Source organism: Equus quagga, chromosome 14 (assembly GCF_021613505.1).
Source record: "Equus quagga isolate Etosha38 chromosome 14, UCLA_HA_Equagga_1.0, whole genome shotgun sequence".
NCBI classification, from domain to species: domain Eukaryota; kingdom Metazoa; phylum Chordata; class Mammalia; order Perissodactyla; family Equidae; genus Equus; species Equus quagga.
The window spans coordinates 27,359,736-27,379,229 of NC_060280.1; the positions used below are offsets into that span (position 1 = coordinate 27,359,736).

The 19,494-nt window shown below is 46.3% G+C and overlaps 1 protein-coding gene across 1 annotated transcript in view; it reads right to left on the bottom strand.

Annotated features, from left to right (window-relative positions):
• Positions 1-19,494, bottom strand: part of CLPB (caseinolytic mitochondrial matrix peptidase chaperone subunit B) — a 136,785-nt gene that overhangs the window by 107,087 nt on the left and 10,204 nt on the right. The gene's annotated exons all lie outside the window — the stretch shown is intronic.

Genomic DNA, 19,494 nt, shown 5'->3' on the forward strand with positions numbered 1-19,494 from the left:
CCAGTGCCTAGCATAGTAGGAGCTCATAGTTGTTGGATAAATTAACAAACACAGGGTTTTAAGTATACCACTAAAAGCCTGACTTCTGGGTCCCGGGAACAGGGGGCCTAAATGTGGGTATGGTGAGAGAGAACCCACCCTTACGGAGTGCCTACTACAAGCAGGAAGTGCCCTCGGAACTTCATGTGCATGCTCTCAGTTACTCTTCACACAAACTTAAGGAGCTGACATTAGCCTCCTCTTTTCATGGATGAGGTAACAGGCTCAGTGAGGGGAAATGACTCACTGAAGGTCACAAAGGTAGATAAGGGGCAAAACGGTGACTGGAACCCAGATGGATAACGGCTGTACAGCCTGAATCCTTCTCACCTCACCACCCTTCCTCTAGACTGAACCTGGCTCCACATAACATAGAAGACAAAAGACTCAACTGACTTCAGCAAATCAATATGATATATGCATGTCCTCTGCTACATTCTGGCATGGGGGTGAGGAGAAGACATGGGTCTACCCCAGAGAAGGATACAATTCAGTTGTGGAGGGAGGACTCAAGACAGTAGGAAATCAAAGCCTGTGGTGTGTGGTTTCCCACCAGAAGTGCTGCAGGAGGCCAGGAAAGGGGGAGCCCGAAAGTCGGGGTGATTCACCAACAAGGCGGGACCTGCTTATAAGGAATGCGTGGAGAGTGTCTGGGCAAACTGGGAGCCTGTCTACTCTTCCGTGTATTCTAGCCAGAAAGGATACTGGCAGAGAATCCAGAAGCTTAGGTTTGAGTCTTAACAACATGCTCGTGCCACAATCTGTAGTAAATGCTCCTCTGGACCACGCCAAATAAAACCTCTGCACTATTGAAGTAAGCAGGTGACCAAGGCTGAGTAGGATGAGAAGCCACATCATGGCCTGTGCTGATGCAGTGGACGAGACAAGTACTGTTAAAGTCCGAGAGGGGACAGACCAGCAAACACATAACTACACATCGGACGAGACCTATGAATGGGGACTGCAGGTTGCAGGTATACCATCAGGGAACCTAACCCAGTTTTAGCGGCCCAGAGGGCTCCCTGAGGAGGTGATGACAAGGAGTTAGCCAGACTGAAGGGGGAGGAGTGTTCCAGGCAGAGGTAAAGCGTTTCATCCAGAGGAGAAGGCAGCATGGGGCACATGAAGCCCTGAAAGGCTTTGGCATAACTGGGGCAAAAATGTGTGGGGAGAGTGTTGAGAGAGGAGGTTGGGAAATCCTCATCTCTCACCTATAGTTTGGAGGATTTCTTCTGGTGAAAAGTCCTGGGCATCTTACCACATACACTTTCAGGCACAAGCAATTTTCTATGGCCAAGAATGTTAAAGAGGCTAAGAACCCTGGGGATGAATTTTCTGTGAGATAAAAATCTTTTTGCACAAAACCTCCCTCCAAATTTACAAACCCGCCCTCATTTAGCACACCAAGTGGTGCAGTGGAGAGATCATGATTCTGAGAGTTAAGAGAGCAGAGTTCTGATCCTAACTGTGATTCTGATCGGATGGCTTCGCTTCTCTGGTCCTCAGTCCAGAAGACTAGAAAATCAGGATGGGCCGAAGCAAATCCCAGAGGTTTCTGAGGGAAAAGACTTGAACTGTGCCTTGAAGAACAGCAACAGTTTAGAGATGAGAGAGGAAGTGCCCGCCAGTCAAGCCAAAAGGCACAGGATACTATTCAGAAGTGGGGAAGGAATGGCAAGGTATATTCAGAGACCATGAAGTAGATCCATCTGGGTGACGGCTCACAGCAGAGAAACAGTTGCCAAGGTAGGCAGGGCCTGCAACAGGGCCTCAAAAGCCAGGCCAGGAGGCCAAGGCAGTGGGCATAAACCAGTTTTGAGCCATGAACTCCTTTGAGAAGATGATCAAAGCTGATGACTCTCTCCAGAAAAGTGCATACGAGTGCACATACTCAAAAAAAATTTTTTTATATACAATGTCCAGAGTTTCCATGTTCACAGGTCCCCATGAATGCAAGAGTGTATCCTAGGTTAAAAACTCAATCTAAAGGCTTGACAAATGCCTGGCACGTGTGCTTCCATCTTGCACTCCCGCATCTAAGGCAGAAATCACGAATCTCTCCCAGCATCTCTTTCCTGTGGAGCCCTTGTAAGAGCCTCAGAATCCTCCTCTAACACTGGTTCCAGTCAGCCAGCATAGATCAACTGAAGCTGGCAACAGAGAGGAAACCTTTTTACCATTCCTTAGACTCTCACCATAGGCAGAGGGGTTGTCACTGAAGGTTTTTGGGCAAAAGAAGTTACAAAATTAACCTAATAGTTTAAGGAGGCTGAACTTGAAAGAGGAGAGAGTAGAAAATGAGGACAAGGAGACCAATTTGCAGATTGCTGTAAGACAGACCACAGGCGATGAGCCAGGGCAGGGGAAGGAGAAAGCAGGGCGTGGCTGGGAGGAACCGGGGGCAGCCAGAATCCCTCATGCCTTCAGTGGGTCAGTGACCCGTGTTCCCCTGCCTGGGCCCTGAGAATTCTGGAAGCGGCACTGCTCTGGAGGTAGGGCTGAAGACAGAAGATTGAGATGCCTCCTCTTCCTGCCGCTTGAGGGCTGAGGGTAGCATCATAAAGAGAAAAGGATGAATAACGGGCTTTGGAGTAAGTTAGACCTGTATTCAAATTCTGGTTCAGCTAGCTAACTCTGAGCAAATCAATTCTCTGAGTCTTGGTTTTCTCACCTATCAAATTGGGATGATAGCTGCTAATCTGTATGGATGTCAGCCCAGTGCCTGGCATGTAGCAGGGATTCCATACAGAGTGGTTTCTGCCTGCCACAGGTTGGCCAGTACCCAGAGACTCTACAGACAGGGTCACACAGAAAGACCTGGGTGATTCAGCCGGGCTGGCTCCAGCCACTTTTTTCATTTATTCAACAAACAGTGCACACACCCATTCTGTGTCCAGCTGCATGCTGGCTACTGATGAGGAGACAAGACAGAGGTCCTTGCTTTCCAGGGCCTGACCCAAGCAGGATTTTTCTTTCTGTTTCTTTATATATAAGTGTGTACATATTTCTGTTCATTACTTTTTTTCGCAAATAACTGTTTTAAGCTATGCTAAGTATACAATAATTCCATTGTTTTTTAATTGCTGCATAATTCTCTATGGCACATCCACCACATTTTTCCTTTTTGCTTTCCCAGGGATACCCACTCAGGAGCCTCCCTCTGCCAGCCACCGAAAGCAATGCTCAGAGAACATCCTCTCACACGTCCCCTTTCAGACCTGTATGTGTATCTCCCTGGGTCACAGAGTTTGCATGTATTTGATTTGACTAAATAGTGCCAGGGTCCTCTCCAGGATAGCTGTGCCATCTACTCTCCTAACAGCAGGACGGGGCTGTTCCTGTGTACCCCTCTCCCTGCTAGCACTTGGCAGTACCAAGTTTCCTAATCACTGCCAGTCCAACAGGTGTGAAGGGATACCACACTACTGTTTTGATTTGCATGCCTCTGATTGCCAACAATTTTGAGCCACTTGTGATATGGGTGTTAACATTTTGGGGTTTCCTTTTTTGTACACTGCAGGGTTTTCTTTTAAGAGGAGGGACTTCTGGGAGAGGGGGCTTCTCCAAACTTGCTATCCTTTCAATAAATAGAGTAGAAAGAGCATAGGGCAGAGCCAGGAGCCCTGGGTTCTAGTTCCACTTCTGCCACCTCCTACTCTAACACCCTCGGGAAGGCATATCATCGCTGTAAGCTTCAGTCTCCTCACAGGTCCACTGGGATCATAACCCCTGCCAGCTTTACAGGGGTTGTAGGCGGCGACCCTGCAATCTGAAGGAAAGAGTTCTACAAACCTGAGGGGTCACCCCTGGGAGGCAAATCTTAGTGTTCTTCAGCGAGACTGCACCTTTTCAGCCCTGGCCAGCTTCCTGACTGAGCATCATTCTTTGCAGCCTCTTGGGGCTCAGGTGTAACGGAAAAAGCAATGACCCTGGAATCCAAAGGCTGGAGTTCAGATTCTGGCTCTGTCACTTACTAGCTGTAAAATGGGGGATATTGATCCCTATTGTGCAAGGTAATTGTAAGGATTCAAAGAGATACCACATAGTAGAACTCCCTAAGGAGTGGTGACACCTGGTAAATCAAGGAAGGGCCAGAACAAACACTGACACCACCCCAAGGGAATCTAACCACAAACAACTTTTCCTCTTTCAGCGCCGGCTGGGCTCCTCCCCCTTTCCCCTCTCTGCAGAGCAGCCCCAAAAGTTAGGATTTTACCAACCCAGGTCTCCTCTACTTCATTTTGTTGCTTTGCAAGTGAATGCCCAGCGGGCAGTCATTTCAAAGTCCTGGGCCAGCTGGGCGGGTGGCTGCCTGCTGAGAGTGGCTGAAAGGGCCTCTGAGGCCTGAGAAAGCCACCCTTGCTCTCCCCTGTGATTTTCACCAACGGACAAAATGCGGCAAGTGAATTAATCTCTTTTAAAAAGAGCAATGCTTGTGACAGAGCACGGTGTCTCCGAAAAGGTTAGGATTCCATCATGCCTGAGATGATGAGTGGAATGCTTAATGCAGCTTGCCACTCTGGGCAGAGCGGCCTGTGTCCGGGGGCTGGGGAGTGGGGGTGGGCACTGCAGGCCTTTCTGGGCTCACTGCAGACTTGTGGAAGGCCCTTTCCTAAGGAACTAAGTCTCCTGCTTGGCAGGGCAGTGGTGGGTGACACTACTTGGAGATGACCCAGGGTAGCAGATAGAGGGGAGAGCACATTAGCAGTCCAGAGTTGAATTCCAGCTCTTGCCCAACCCACAGGCAGCAGAGAGGGGTGGGAAAACAAGCAGGAGAGACCTTGGTTCAAATGCAGGTCCAGCACTTACTGGATGAACAAGTAACTTAGCCTCTCTGACCCTCACATGATCCCCTCATCTGAGCGACAGCTCCTGCTCTCTGAGTCTGTTTCCACATCTGTTAAAAAACGGAGAGGAGGGGCCAGCTGGCTGGCACAGCAGTTAAGTTCGCACGTTCTGCTCAGTGGCCCAGGGTTCGCTGGCTTGGATCCCGGGTGCGGACATGGCACCACTTGGCAAGCCATGCTGTGGTAGGCATCCCACATATAAAGTAGAGGAAGATAGGCACAGATGTTAGCTCAGGGCCAGTCTTCCTCAGCAAAAAGAGGAGGATTGGCAGCAGATGTTAGCTCAGGGTTAATCTTCCTTAAAAAAAAAAAAAAGGAGAGGAGCCCACTGGCCCTACTCCATATGTCACATTAGGGTACCATGAAGAGACAATGAGACAAAAATACTTGGGTGTACAATAAAGCACCATACAAATGGAAGAGCCTATGCTATTATGATGATGATTTTCCAATTAGTGTCTACACCAATTAAAAGAAGTAACAGAGGGGCCAGCCCCGTGGCCAGGTGGTTAAGTTTGTGCGTTCCGCTTCAGTGGCCCAGGGTTTCGTCAGTTTGAATCCTGGGCGCAGACATGGCACCGTTCATCAGGCCACGCTGAGGCAGCATCCCACATGCCACAACTAGAAGGACCCACAACTAAAATATACAACTATGTACTGGGGAGATTTGGGGAGAAAAAGAAAAAAGAAGTAACAGAGTAAGTAAACTTGGATGACCTAGGAAAGGTGTACACAGAACTTGGAACCTAAGCGCTCAACATTATCTGTGGATTGAAAAATGAATGGTCTCAAATCCCCAGGCAAAGGGCAGCGGTTGAATAAGGGTTTCCCAGCCCAAGAGCTGAAGATTTCCACAGAAGAGTAACAGACCAAGGGGAAAACCAGGCTGCTCCAATCTGTTGGGGCTCCAGGAGAGTCCTCAAGGCTATGGCCCAAAGGGGCAACAGTGATTACCTCACAGAAGGGGGGATGAGGAGGTCAAACTTTCACTTCCTGCTGTGAATGCATCTGTATTGATTAAAGTTTTGTTGTTGCTTTTTCATAACAATGAACACATTATTACTCTTTTTTTTTAAACAAACTTTCTCAGGGGAATAAACCTCACCCTTTCTTCCTCCAAGCAGCCTTCCCTAAGACAGCCTTGACACTGACACAATGCCCTGTGCTAACCTGCATCAACAGTTATCATACAGTTTCCCTGCCTCAGGCCCCTGGAGCCAGCATGGTCCTCTAGAAACAGGGACGTGCCTCCATGTCATGTCTTCACTCTGGAGGGCTCAGGGGCTGAAGGAATGAATATCCACAGCACTTCTCTACATAAATCTCTCACCAGTACATATGTCTTGTGTTGGAAGTTACCTGTTCTATACTTATGTACTTGTCTTTTTCTTTTTCTCTTTTCTTTTTTGAGGAAGATTAGCCCTGAGCTAACATCTGCTGCCAATCCTCCTCTTTTTGCTGAGGAAGACTGGCCCTGAGCTAACATCTGTGCCCATCTTCCTCTACTTTTTATATGTGGGACACCTACCACAGCATGGCTTGCCAAGCGGTGCCCTGTCCGCACCCGGGATCCAAACCAGCGAACCCTGGGCCACTAAAGCAGAACGTGTGAACTTAACCGCTGCGCCACCAGGCCGGCCCTGTACTTGTCTTTTCCAAAGAACTTAGGCTCCTGTGAATATGTGGGAGGGTGTGGGCTCCTCTCTCTCAGGGCCGAGGACACTCAGACACAGGCCTGAAGGCTGATGCCATGGATTCCCGTCATGGCTTTCTCAGCAACTAGCTGTGTGACCCTGTATAAATCTGTCTGTCTCTCTGGGCCTCATTTTTCTCTGCAGTAAAATAAGGGAATTTGAATTAAATTATTTCTCAAGTCCCTGCCAGTTCTACAATCTTAGGATTTTATATATGTGTAGCATCAAAATTGAGAAGTGGATTCCTACCAGACATGGACATCAGCAAGACTTCCAAAAAAAAGACAACTGCTCAGGCTTGCTGTCTATAGGAGGGAGGGAGTCCCAGACAGGGAAATGGGGCAGTTCTGAGTTATTCTGGCTAACCAGCTCTTCTGCTCAGGGGAGGGAGGTACCACTTGATTTTTCTTCCTCCTTCTTTATGACCAATCAATACAAAGCGGCCACTGAACTTCAATCGTGCATTGTTCCAACTGATTTCCGGATCCTTCGCATGAACTGGTCCTCAGCTGCAGCTGGGGAGGGGGCTGCTGGGTGGGGAGCCCTGTCCCACCTGCATCAGAGGCCTGGAAGCAGTGAGCCATGCAGACTCAATCATGATTGCTATCTGGGCAACAGGGCCCTGGCTGGAGCCTCACAGAAGGACCTGTTTACAGTAATAACAACACCAGGCCCGGCTGTCTGAGCAGCGGCAAGACGCCTGGGGCTAGAATGCACACACAGCCTCCATCTGCGCCTTATCTACCCAGTCAGCCTGGGCTGGGAGGGGCAGAACAAGGGAGGAAAGGCTGCTCTCAGACCCCAGCCTGGGCCAGCCGACTTTAGGCAGGGTCCTGGTACTCTAACTGCCAAGGCACAAGGCCTTGCTGGCACATTTTGCATTTGCTACTTGAACTGCACACTCTCCTTCAAGGCCCAGCTCGGGAGCCTTCCTCTAGGAAGCTCTCCAGATGCTCTCACTCCCAGTGAGACGGCATCCCAGCGCTGTCCGACTTGGACGACTCTAAGGGAAGCGCTGGGCAGTGAGAGAGGAAAAGGACGGGCATTTATGCAGCACCTACAACACGTGCAGGCACGCTGTATAACGTGCCTGCACGCCTCATAACTGGTTATTTCCTACCATAGAAAGTTTAAAAATTTCCAGACATGAAGAATGATCTGCAGGGATCAATCAGTCCAATCCTTCCTTTTATAAATACAGATACAGAGGTTCAGAAAGCATCGGCCTTGAAACAGATGAATGCGGATATGAGCCTGCATGTGTCTCTTCCAGGCTGTGTGACTACGGGCAGGTCATGTTAACCTCTCTGAACCTCAGTCATCTTACCTTATCAACCTGCCAGACCTACCTAACAAGGATGTTGAGATGACCAAGGGAAATAATGTAAGTGAAAGCACTTACATTTTCCAAATGTTAATCATCATTATTACAATTGTTATATTTGTTCAAAGGCACACAGTGGGGGGCTGGCCCCGTGGCCGAGTGGTTAAGTTTGCGCGCTCCGCTGCAGGCGGCCCAGTGTTTCATTGGTTCGAATCCTGGGCGCGGACATGGCACTGCTCATCAGACCACGCTGAGGCAGCGTCCCACATGCCACAACTAGAAGAACCCACAACGAAGAATACACAACTATGTACCGGGGGGCTTTGGGGAGAAAAAGGGAAAAATAAAATCTTTAAAAAAAAAAAAACAAAGGCACACAGTGGAGGAGCTGTATCAGAACCTCAGTGAATACTGCTGGACTAATTGGAATAAAGTCCAATGCTGGGGTGCCCACTCTTTGTCCTATCTCTTATACAGTTTCTAGCAGGAATTTGGCACACATTAAAGTGCACAGATTATTATTATTTTTAAGATTTTATTTTGAAATGATTTCAAACTTACAGAGCAGTTACAAAAACAGCATCAAAAAAATCAGATATATCCTTCATTCAGATATTGCCTCATTACATTTTGCCTCATGTGCTTTACTACTCCTCTCTCTCCCGGACCACGTCAGAGTTAGTTTCATACACTATGCCCCTTTACTCCCAAACACTTTAGTACATATTTCCTAGTATAAGGACATTTTCTTACATAACTAACCACTAATATTCAAATTCAGAACATTTAACATTGACAAAATATTCTTACCTAACATACAGCTCATATTCCAATTTCTTCAATTATCCCAATAATATCCTTTATAGCAATTCCCCCTTGTGATCTAGGTGTGAGCCAGGATGAGTACTAGAATCAAGCATTGCATATGTCTTCAGGTTCCTTTCATCTAAAATAGTTCCTCAGCCTTTCTTTGACTTTCATGATACTGACATTTTTGCAAAGTAAGGCTGGTTTCTTTGCAGAATGTCCTTCAATTTGGACAACAATTCTTTGAGGAACCACTTCCTATTATTCATCTATTCATTCCACAAACTTTTCATGAAACTGGTTATTATAGGACTCTGAGCAGGATAGTGAGGGCACTTTGATGAATTCTGCAGTGTCCTTGCCTTCAAGGCGTTCACTGTTCACTGGACAAAGAGCTAACATATAAGCAAGGACCCTGGAGGAAGGTGCCATGTGAGGGTAGGTCAGAGCAACAGAACCACAGGGACGACTGCCTGGAGGCAGAGGTGTGAGCTGTGCCAGAAAGGATGTGTAGAAGCACAGATTCCCCTAATGGTCTCCTGGGGTCCTCTATGGGAAACATCTCTGCTTCCCCAAGCAGCGTGTGCCATGGCTGAGACTCAACAAAACACGAAAATCAACAATACAAGGCCAGAAGGAGGAAGGGGTGGCCCAGGGCACCCTCATCTGGGTACCTCGGCCCAGGGCCATATGTCATGTCTGAGTCAGCAGCTACCTTGGTGACTTGGTGACAAGGAGAGGCCTGCCTAGGCAGTTAGAGTGTGGGATAGGGCCATGGGCGCCACCTACTGGCACCACAACAGGACTCTAGGCTGCTGTAGAGGCAGCTGGGCAGCTGGCTAGTTGCCAGGAAGCTTGTCACACTATGGCAGTGAAACACAGAAGTGCCTCAAACTTCTCAAATACAGTTTGCACTTGAGCCACCAATGCCAAGCTCCAGAACCCCATGAGATTTTCAGTAAAGAATGGACTGTGCAAAGCCAACCACAGTATCTGGCCCCTTAGATGCGAGGGGGCAAAGGTTTGGCCTTCTTTAATTCAGGTTCATTCCAGTAAGAAAACTTAAGTAGCCTCTTTTTCAAGCCAAGCTCTGTGCTGGGCACTGAGGGTACAGAGATGAATCAGACATGGACCTCGCCCACAAGAAGCTCCCAGTCTGAACTGGGGGTGGGGAAATGGGACAAGTAAGTACACAAATAAGTCCTGTATCACAGGTACTCTGAAAGCTGTTTAAACAGGGTCCGTGAGCACACAGCATCCTTGGCTCTTCATGTCTTGCAAAGCTCTTGAATGGTGGAGTTCAAAAGAGCTCACATTTCTTGAGCAGCCTACTATGCATCAGGCACTTGACATTTATTAGCTCATCTGATCCTATGATTAGAGAAGGAGCCTGAGTCTTATAGAGGGTAACTGACTTCCTTGGGATTACACGGCCAGTAAGTGTCAGCTTGGGACTGGAGCCCGCGCTCTCTGTTGAACCACACTGCCTTCCAAGGCACATATTCCATCTTCTTCTTCCCTTCTTTCCCTCATTTAGCCTGGGGCCAGCACATGACAGGTATCTGATGGGACTAACTGACTGAAAATGATAAAGAAGGAAAAGCTTTAAGTGGAAAGGAGGTTATCTGAGGGATGGAAATAGATTAGCTCTGCTTTCCAGAACCCTTTTCCTTGGAAGAGATCTTCTTCTCCCAGACTCCAGATGAGAAAGGCCCAATGCATCACTTCTTCTTCATGGTAGTCTCCATACTACCACCACCACTTTCATAGTCACACAGCAATACCAGGCTTTAAAGCGGTCTTGCCTTTAGGTTAAAACAAGCTTGGCAAACAAATCCAATCAAAAGATTAGAGAAGTAGGAAAGCCTGGTTTTCAGTAGGCTGGGCTGTCTGCAAGCTCAACAGAATCTAGGAGTACAATGCAGCTGCCAAGAAAGCTAACGCAAGCTCGGGCCATATTAATAGAATCATAAAATCTCTAACCAAGGGGATCACTGCCCTGCCCCTCATAATAATGGTCATGCCACACTGGAATTCAAGAGGGGCACCAAAAACTTTGTGACCATTTCATTAGAAAATAACTAGGATAGGGAGAAGACTTAAAACCACAATTTAGGGAACCAAGGCTTACCTGGCTTGGAGCTCTCTCTCCTAATATTTAAAGGTCTGGAACAGGAAAAGGGAGCTGTGTAGTCCCAGAGGACAGAACGGGGACCAAGGATTGTAGAGGGGAGTGTAGAGGAGAGTGTAGAGGGAGCTAACTACATAAGGCACCCACCACACGTCAAATGCTATGTCAGATGCTTTCACGCATATTACTTCAGAATTCATCACAAGAGAAAATATTTTTCTAACTACAAAGTGCCTTTGCTTACATTACTCCAACTGCTCAGAATGTCTTTCCACTAAGTTCCTTATATCCAAATATGACCTATCTCCAGGCCCAGACTAAATGCCACCTTGTCAATGAAGCCTTAACTTTTCATACATACTAATTACAATTCTCTTACCAGGATGCAAGTTCCTTGAAAGGTAAAGGTCATCATGATACATCTTTACTCCTCCTCAATGCCGAATGGGGCTTATTGCTCACAATGGGCCTTAGGAATGAATAAATGCCAAAGAACATATACAAATGGCCAATAAGCACATGAAAAGATGCTCAACATCGTTAACCATCAGGGAAATGCAAATCAAAACCACAATAAGATACCACTTAGCACATTCTAAGATGGCTATAATAAAAAAGAGAGACAATAACAAATGCTGGCAAAGATGTGGAGAAATAGGAACCCTCACATTCACTGCTGGTGAGAATGTAAAATAGTGTAGTCACTTTGGATAACAGTCTGGCAGTTCCCCAAAACGTTAAACATAGAGTTACCATATGATACAGCAGTTCCACTTCTAGGCATCTACCCAAGAGATATGAAAACACACATTCACACAAAAACCTGTACACAAATCTTCACAGCAGCATTATTCATAATAGTCAAAAAGTGAAAACACAAATGTCCATCAACTGATAAATGTATAAATAAAATGTAATATATCCATACAATGAAATATTATTCAGCCTCATAAAGGAATGAAGTACTGAGACATGCTACCACATGGATGAATCTTGAAAACATTATGCTAAGTAAAAGAAGCCAGACACAAAAGGCCACATATTGTATGATTCCATTTATATGAAATGTCCAGATAGGAAAATCCAGAGACAGAAAGTCAATTAGAAGTTGCTAGGGTCTGGGGTGGAGGAAGTGAGGAGTGCCTGCTAACAGGCCTGGGTTTTTTTTTGAGGGAGCAATGATGAAAATGTTCTGGAATTAGACAGTGGCGATGGTTGCATAATCTTATAAATATATTAAAAACCACTAAACTGTATACTTTAAAAGGGTAAATTTTATGGTATGTGAATTATATCTCAAAAAAAAAAATGAATGAATGAATGCTTGATCAGAGTCTGCTTAACCTTAGGGAGGCAGGGAGTGCCTCATACCTAGAGGCACCCAACTGAGGGCTGGATGTTACCCATCAGAGAACCTAAAGAGGGAACCTGAACACTAGAGAGAAGGTGAGGCCCCAGATGAAAGTACCTTGGCTCCTCTCTGACCCACGTAGGGGCTGTAACTGAGCCGGATCAGCCCTGGGAAGAATCCTGCCCTGCCTGTCAGACTCTGAACCCCTGGGAATTCCAGGGGCCTCTCCCAATTGTTTGTGCTTTACACCCTGTCCCTGCTCACTGTCCATCTGCAAAGGCTGGTCAAACACACAGACTTCCTGGGAGGCCTGGGTGCTATCCCTGTAAACAAAAGGTCATTGAGATGGAAGCCTCAGCTCAGCCTCAGAGAGGATTCTTATGCAGCCTTCCTGGGCCTCCCATCCCCATGAATGGAGGATCCTGGAGACCAGTCAGCCTGCCCAGCTGCTGCACCCTCCTGCTGGGCAGCCTCAGGAGAATAAACAGGGTTTCATTCGACCAATCAATCAACTGGCCGGAGTCCACCTGTACTGTGTGCCTCTGAGGGCCCAGTCAGCCTTGTGTGACTAGCCACGGTGGAGGTGCCCTCCACCTTGCTGAGATGGCACAGCCTGGATGCAGAGAGACAGGCATGAAGCAACTGAGGAGGAAGGTGAGGAGGTGAAAACTAAACATGATAGTGTACGGCTCAGGCTTCCGGGCTGCGGGAACTTTGACAAGAAAGATCACCATGGGCTGGAAGAAGCAGTGCACTGCAATGAGAAGAGCACACGCTTTGGACTCACGTGGGCCTCGGTTTAAATTACAGCTCTACTACTTACTAGCTGTGAGACAGTAAGCACTAAATCTGTCTGAGCCTCAAGTTTTCTCATCTGGAAAACAGATATAATCTGTTTTGCAATATCAGAGCAACGAACGAAGATAACACCTATACAGTATTTAGTACTCTGCCTCACACAGAGTCAGTACTTAATGAATGACACCTATTATTACTAGTGAGGGTGAGCTTTCTGGAAGAGGAAGGGCCTGAGGTGAGCAATGGACCATGAATAGGATCTAGACAGACAGAAGAACAGGGATGGAGCTGGAAGCACTGCAGAGGCTCACAGGTAGGAGTGAGTGAGCTGCAGGTTTGGGACAGGAAGAGTCCAAGTCTGAGTGGAATGGGGGTTCTTGGGAGGGAAGGCCAGGCTTAGCTGGCAGGAGAGCAGGGGGTAAGGACTGTCAGTGAAGAGCAGAGCTGAGGGGACGACAGGTAAGGGTCTGGATTTGACAGTTTATCTTCAGGAATCTTGTGGACTCCCAGTAAGGAAGACAGAAATGGTTCTCCCTCTAGCTAGACAGCATCTCCCTGAGCCTGGAAGAGCGCTGGAGGAAACTGACCTGGGCAAGCCCCTCTCTGCTTCGGGCCTCACAGCCTCCTCGTCTGTAAAGTGAAGTGGTGGGCCACTTCCAAGTGGGCAACTTTGGGCAAATTACTCAAGAAATCCAAATTTCTGTTTCATCCTCTGTGAAATGGGGCTGTATTACTTGCATCAGCTGTGAAAATATAGTGATTAAAGCCTCATGTAAGCCTACCTCAAAAAAAGGCTTTCAATAAACATCAGCCAATATTAGTGATATTAACAGTGTTATGAAAATATTATTTTATACACATATTTTTTTTGGCAGAGGAAGATTCGCCCTGAAACAACATCTGCTGGCAATCTTCTTCTGTTTGCTGAGGAAGATTCACCAAGCTAATATCTATGCCAGTCTTCCTCTATTTTGTATGTGGGTTGCTGCCACAGCATGGCTGCCAAGGAGTGGTGTAGGTCTGTGCCTGGGATCTGAACCCACAGTCCTGGGCCACTGAAGCAGTGGGTGCCAAACCTAACCACTAGGCCATGGGGCTGGCCCCTTTTATTTTATATATTTTATAAAGTTTTACAAGTAATATCTGTAAGATAATATACACAAAAGGTATATCATTAAAGTAACATGCTACACATGAAACAAAATTCTGAATATATACAGGTCCTGAAAAAAGCAGTGGTAAAACTATGCACGATAGGCTGTGTGTGAGTTTAATATTCATTTACCTTGTTCATTAGTCTAGGGGTTCTCTGAGTACCTACAATAAGAGCTTAAGAAAAATGTACAGGGTAAAAATTGAATATCCAGAAAATTCTATCCATTTCCTTAATTTATTTAGCTAATTAGGGGGCAAAAACCTTGTGTAATTAACAACAGTCAGTGACAGTACCTACTATGTACTAAGCATTTGGTACGTGCAAGGCACAGCACTAAGTGGTTTTTCTCATTTAATAGTTACAGCAATGGTGTGAGTTAGGTCAATCATCATCCGCTTTGCAGATGAAGACTCTAAGGCTAAAGGGGTTAGGCAGCTTTCCCAAGGTCACTGAGCTAACAAATGACACAGCTGGGAGGCAAACCTTGTCTTCCTTCTCAGGCTCCAAAGTCCTTACTACCCTGATTCCTGCCAATGACGTGAAAGCCTCTTAGGCAGACCCACTGATAGCACCACAAGGAGAGAACCACTGATTGCCTTAGGATGACTCTGGGCCTGCGACCCTTGCTCAGAAGGCAGGAGAGGGAAGCAAGCAGGACGTAGAAGAGCCTCAAAGTTCAAAAGTGAGATTTCTGAGAAGACATTTTAAACAGGACAGGGACAGAACAAGAACTGTGAGGCAAGCAGCTAAAGTGAGTCTTGTAAACCTGGTAACATACTAGCTTGACTGTTTTCAATATTCTTGGATTTCTCTCTGTTCCTCAGTTTCCAGGAAAACTCCTTGGGAAAAAAATCCAGCTGGTTCCAGCCATGCTGATAGGATTTGCTTTACAGCCATGACTGAGCTGGGATTTTGGAGAAGCAGCACTGGGCCACAGGAATGGTGGCTGGCAGACAGAGCTTGACAGCTGTCCCTGCTGCGGGGCCCTGGGGGACTGCAGCTCCGTGGCCTACACTGCCTCGGTGGCGGTGGCTGGATCAGTGCCCAAGAACATCCTGGCACACACAAGGTAGGCACTCAGATTGGTTCCTAACCTTTCTCAGCAATCAGAATGGTGGCTCATCATATTAATCTCTTCCCACCCCCGCCCCCGACTCCCTCCCCCTAACACAGCTGCCACTGCTATGAGAATAAAGACAAAGCTCCTGACTCCAGCCTCTAGTGCCCTGCAATGTCTGCTGCTTCCCCAGGCTCCTGGCACCCCGCTCTGACTTGCAGTCCCATCGGTCTTTTTCAGTCCTTCACACTTGCTACTGTTGCTCCTTCCACAGGGTCTTTATAAATAAAAGTTCCTTCTGCCAGGAAAGCTCTTCTCATCCTCCTTCACCTTGGTTAACTCCTCCTCTGTTCCTTCAGAGCTCAAGCTTCCTCTGGGAAGCCTTCCCTGACCAGAGGAAATCTATTCGAGGCACTTAGGATTCTCTGTACTGCTCCTTTGCAGCGTTTGTCACAGTTGTAATTTCACATTTGTGTGATTAATGTCTGACTAGGCTTTAAGCTCCACGAGGTGAGGCCTGTACAAATTTTTGGCTTACCAGTGATTCATCAGGGCCTAGCACTGTGCCAGCACATCGTAAGCACTATTTGTTGAATGAGTAAATGATTGAACAATTCCCCATTTAATTTTTTCAAAGGGAAGTCAGTCTTCTTTTTAGAGGTTTAGTATGTCTGTAAATAAGTACTAACATTTGCCTAACTCTTTACCATTTACAAAACACTTATACAATATTCAATAAGTATTAGCTAACTATTTATATGAATAGCGATGAACACTAGAATGATGGTCTACCACCTCCAAATCTCACAGTATTGTGAGACAAGGACACAGATAATCCATCCCAATAGAGGGTGTTAAGTGCTATCACAGAGGAAATACAGGGTACTATGGGAATCTACAGGTACTTGGAGGGTTAGGCAAGGCTTCCTGGAAGAGGGGACACTGATGACCCAAAGGAGGAGTAATTTTCCAAATGAGAAGGGTTCACCTGCCTGGAACTCTCACGAGATCCTGGGAGGGTGATCAGACAAGTATCAGCAAAGATATTTTACAATTGAGGCCACTGAGGAAGCTAAGGGCCACATAGCCAGGAAGCAGCAGAGCCAACTAGAGGCTGGACTCCTTTTCAGGGACATCCCTTCTCCACCTGAGCCACCTCGGTAGGCCCTGGCTATTCTCTGCTCATGGAATTGGCCAAATGCCTGATTCTGCTGGGCTTCTGGGCAGTTGACCGGCTGCTTCCACAACCACCCATGAAGTTCAGAAAAAGCGGCTAATCCAATCTTCCCCAAGTGCCTTCCATCACCAGGGAGCAATCAAGCAGAGATTCAGTAGGTGACACACCTCAGAAAAGATACTAGGTCTTGGGTCACTCTGCAGAACTGCTTGCCTGGTGAAGGGCCACTTGAGCAAGCATTTCAGTGTGTGATCTGGACCCTTCCTAACGGACTCAGTTTTCTCTGCAGAGCTTAACATTGGGAACTGTAATTCAAAGTTCTCAGTGGGAACCCCATAAACAAGACTTGGAAATTCAGACTCAAAAAGGGAGGTTCTATGACTTATTAAGGGTCACAGAGCCAGTTAGTAACTGGGTCAGAAGTGGAACCCAGGACTCTAAAAATCTTGTATTCTTTCTGTAACATTATGCTGCCTTCCAACATCCTTGCATTCAAAAACCTGTGTGGGTTACATCCTAGCATTCAAAAAATGGCGTGATGATCTTAGGGAGCTCTCACTACAAGCATCAAATTACAACAGTGATGCCAGTTAGGCCCTGACCTTTGGTCTAGGAAAAAGCTTTTGCTGCAATCTGCTGCAAGCCACAAGGATATTTACATATTTACTGGTTAAGAGAGTTGGATGTTTTGGCTGCTCTGATGCCATCATTAATGTCTTCCCATCCAGCCAAAATGATACAACAATCGATAAACAGACAGCCTCTCTGAGGCCCCGAGACAGCCAAATGTATTTACCAGCCAGAGGTTTTGTTAATTAGATAAAGTCCCTGGATCAATGTGCAGAACATTTACCTATGCTGTAGCTAAGCACATTCTGGACACCTTAATCCTGGCACACGGACAGCAAGTGCCTCAAGCCCCAAGCTGGGGAATCCAGGGACAAGAACCAAAGCAAGTCATCAATGCAAAGCTAGAATAAATGTGTTTAGCCCTCAACAAAACCCAACCCTTTCTTCCTTCCTGAACTACAAACCAAATCAGACTTTTTCCAAAGTCATCTAGTAAACAAGTCTGGGCTAGTATGGAGTCTTTTATTTTCTAAAAGCATCAAAACAACACATCAAAACAATCTTTAAACTAATGATTGAGATTTTGTTTGAGAGGCAGCATGGTAGAGCGGGATGAGTCAGAAAGACCCATACATTCAACTGCCTAGTTGACATTTTCACTTGAATATCTCACTGGCATGTTAAATTCACGATGTTCAAAACTGAACTCATGGGGCTGGCCCGGTCATGCAGGGGTTAAGTTCGCATGTTCTGCTTTGGTGGCCCGGGGTTTGCCAGTTCAGATCCTGGGTGCAGACGTGGCACCGCTTGACAAGCCATGCTGTGGTAGGCGTTCCACATACAAAATGAAGGAAGATGGGCACGGATGTTAGCTCAGGGCCAGTCTTCCTCAGCAAAAAGAGGAGGATTGGCAGCAGATGTTAGCTCAGGGCTAATCTTCCTCAAAAAAAAAAAAAAACAAAAAACCTGAACTCATAATCTTTCCCCCCAAATCCATTCCTCTTCCAGCATCCTCATCTTAGTGAATGGCAATAGCATCTATGCAGTAGATCACACTAGAAAACTGAAATTCATTCTCTTCCCCCTAAACTACCTATCCAATTCTATTCATTCATTCATTTATTGAGTGCATTTATTGAGTGTGTAGTATGTATCGGGCAGACAGATGGTCTGTCTGACCATCACCAATTCCTGTCTGGCTTACTTCTTCCATCTCTGCTACTGACGTCTTAGTCCAAATCACCAGCTGCCATCCTCCTCTCCCATCTGGACTACTCCAGTTGCTTTCAACCAGTCTTTCTGCATCCACCATGGCTCTCTATCAATCTGTTCTCCACGGAGCAACCAGTGATCTTTTAAAATTACAGATCTAGATCATGCCACCGTGTCTTGTCTCTTCTCCATGGAACAATCAGAGTGATCTTTTAAAATTACAGATCTAGATCATGTCACCGTGTCTTTGTGTGTGTGTGTGTCTCTCTCACACACTCACACCCAGGCTTAAAATTCTTCAATGGTCGCCCACTGCTCTTCGGATAAAAATAAAAATTATTAGCATGGCTGACAGACCCAGTGTGGTATGGCCCTTGCTTAACTCTCCAATTTCATTTCCTGCCACTCTCCCCATTGGTCTTGAGAGTCCAGTCACATTGGCCTTCTCTCAATTCCTCCATTTCTTCACATCTTTTCTTGACTCAGGGCATTCCACCTACTGTTCCTCTAACTGAACGTTCTTCCACCTTTCTCTTCATCCTGCAGAGTTCACTTCAATCTCACATACTCAGAGGATTTCCCTACTGATACATACCACCTCCACCCCTCCCCTACTCCAGGTTAGATTCCCAACTGTCTTGTACTTCACTCTTTAAAAAGTTTTATTGAGATATAATTCACATAGCACACAGTCCACCCATTAAAAGTACAGCTCGATTGTTTTTAGTATATTCAGAGTTGTACAATCTTCACTACTAACTCCAGAACATTTTCATCATCCCCAAAAGAAACTGGACCCATTAGCAGTCACTCCCTATTCCTCCCCACCTCAACCTCTCCAATCCCTGGCAATCACTAACCTACTTTCTGTCTCTACGGATTTGTCTATTCGAGACATTTTACATAAATTGAATCATATAATATGTGGTTTTTTGTGTCTGGCTTCTTTCAGTTAGCATAATGCTTTCAAGATTCATTCATGTTGTAGCAGGTCATCAGTACTTCATTCTTTTGTATTGATGAGTAGTATTCCACTGTATGGCTATATCATATTTTTATTTATCCATTCACCAGTTAATGGACTTTGGGGTTGTTTCCCTCTTTGGGCTATTACGAATAATGCTGCTATCAACACCCACGTACAAGTACATTACTGTACACGTTTTCGTTTCTGTGGGGTATATACCCAGGAGACTTGCTGGGTCATAAGGTAACTCTAGGTTTAACATTTTCAAGAAGTGCCGATTGCTTTCCATAGTAGTTGCACCATTTCACATCCCCACCAGCACTGTATGAGGGGTCCAGTTTCTCCACATCTTCACCAACACTTG